The sequence below is a fragment of the Microtus ochrogaster genome, linkage group LG4 (assembly GCF_000317375.1).
Source record: "Microtus ochrogaster isolate Prairie Vole_2 linkage group LG4, MicOch1.0, whole genome shotgun sequence".
NCBI classification, from domain to species: domain Eukaryota; kingdom Metazoa; phylum Chordata; class Mammalia; order Rodentia; family Cricetidae; genus Microtus; species Microtus ochrogaster.
Genome location: NC_022030.1, coordinates 60,222,403 through 60,224,648, shown reverse-complemented (window position 1 = coordinate 60,224,648; position 2,246 = coordinate 60,222,403).

Genomic DNA, 2,246 nt, shown 5'->3' with positions numbered 1-2,246 from the left:
GCCAATGTCGTGTTTACTTAGAAAAAGTGTTCACAAATACTGAAGCATGGGAGTTAAGAGAGACGACAGTTAGGATGGAGCAATGGCTAAGTGGAGAGGAGTGCTTGCCACCTTTTTAGGGGACCTGTAACTCCAGCTCCAGGAAAAGCAATACCAGATGGAACCTCTTCTGGCTTCCTTGGGCACTGCATGTATATAGTTTATACAAAGAACATTTTTTTTTTTCAAAAGAAAAGTAAGGACAGTGGTCACACTCTGGAGTGGGCACAGGTTTCTCAAAAGAGTGTCACATTCCAGGGCCCAACTGTGGACCGATTTTGGTTTTTGAAATTAAATTGTTCAAAAGGTTTAAATATGAAGTAAACATGTTTTAGCTGGGTGTGGTGACTCATACCTATAATCTCAGCACTTGAGAGACTGAGGCAGGAGATTTGCCATGAGCTGGAGACCATCAGAAAGAAGGGAGGGGAGAGGAGGGAAAGAGGGAGAGGTTTTGAATTGACTGACTGATTTCACAGCCTTCTATGCTGGAGCCCGAAACCCTGGTGGCAGGGGGACAGCTGTGGATGTCTCCCACTGGCTGCTGTATGTACGCATGCACATTCCCTGGCTTTGCTCATCTTTCCTAACATCTGGAACAGTGCTACAGGCAAGGGCAGAGAGGAGCTGAGAATTTTTCCACATTTTGCCAGTTCCTGGCTCTTCAGGAAAGCAGTGAGCAATGAGCCTCTGTTTCAGGTAACAGAGGACCTGGTCACTCAGCTTTGGAGCTGTGACATCGGCTACAGGCCCCCCACCTTTGAAGGCACAGAATTGCTGTGATTTGAGGACCTAGCTTTGAAAGGCTGGGACCATAAGGCTCTAGTTACTGGGGCTTAAACTGTAAGCTCTGAGGTTTGGGAGTCTGGCATGTGAATTTCGGGTATGCAGGGCTGTCAGCACCAAGGGAGCTACCTCTGTGATTTTTATTCGAATGGAGTAAAATGACCTTCAGCCAAGTGTTATGACAGGAATATACATAAGGGCTGTCCATAAAGTTCTGAGATTTTCTATATCTGGTACATGGCACCCGTGGAATTTGGGGTCACTTCCCAAATTTGGGTTATCATCCAGTGAAGTGGCACTTCCCACCAGCTACAGTGACAGGGATAGAACTGATCTGTGGAGGAAGTGCCCCATTTGGGGTCCACCAGCAGGATGTGGACTCTGCCTCCCGGCACTTCACAAGTTGGCTCTGGGGCTTGGGTAGCAATGTCTGTGGAGCAAGCAGGGACAGGAAAAGAAATTCTGGACTCAGTGGTGAAACCTGAAGAATCTTTCCATCTCCACCAAGGATGGAGTTCCAAATATGCTGCTTCATAAGAGAATAGTAGATGTGCCCAATGCTGCCCAGGGGTCAGGACCAGGAGAAATGTCCATTCAGGCCCCCGTTGATTCAATCTATTGCATAGTTCTCATGCTACAGGGCAGGAGCCGTGGAGGGTCAGCATACCTGATTGGGGGGTGGGCAGCATCCTTCCCTATATGCAACTGGGGCCTCAGGCTGGTGTCCCTGCTGTGTTTTGGGAAAGCCCTCTACCTGCCTGCAGAGGGAAAGGGCTGAGATGGGATGAGGGGCTGCTTGCTGGATTCCTTTCTGGTTAGGTTTTCTGAGCTCAGAAAACCTGGGAGAACTGGGATTTTATAAGGGAGAGATATGTGGGGTTGGGTGGTTTTGAGAAAAGGCTTAACCCAGTTAGCTGTAGACTCTGAGGTCTTGGGTACAGCTACAGCACTAATCAGGCTCCTGACCTTGGGGTTCTGACTTTGGGGGTGATGGTAAAGTGTGGGTCCTTCCATTTGCCTTACCCCAGGCACGAAGAGTGCTGCCATGAGAGACCACCTTACCTTCAGGCAGCAAGGGCTGCTAATCTCTTTACCAGAGCAGCTGACCTCCCCAGGAGAGCAGTAGAGGCAGGTGAGGGGCACGGTGGTGTGAGAGGAAGGCTCTGCTCAAGTCGCATCACCTCCATGCAAAGGCTGTGAAAAAAAGAGGGCAGCCCATGGGACCAGGGAAGGCGGCACAGTTGAAATTGACTGCATGCCAGAAACTTTGACAACCCGATCCAGGCAAAATCCACCTAATCAAAACCTTATTTTATTTAATAATTTTTTATACAATGTATTTTGGTCATATTCTTTCCCCTCCCCAACTTCCCAGATTCTCCCACTGACCCAACTTCATATTCTCATCTCCTCCCCCCCCC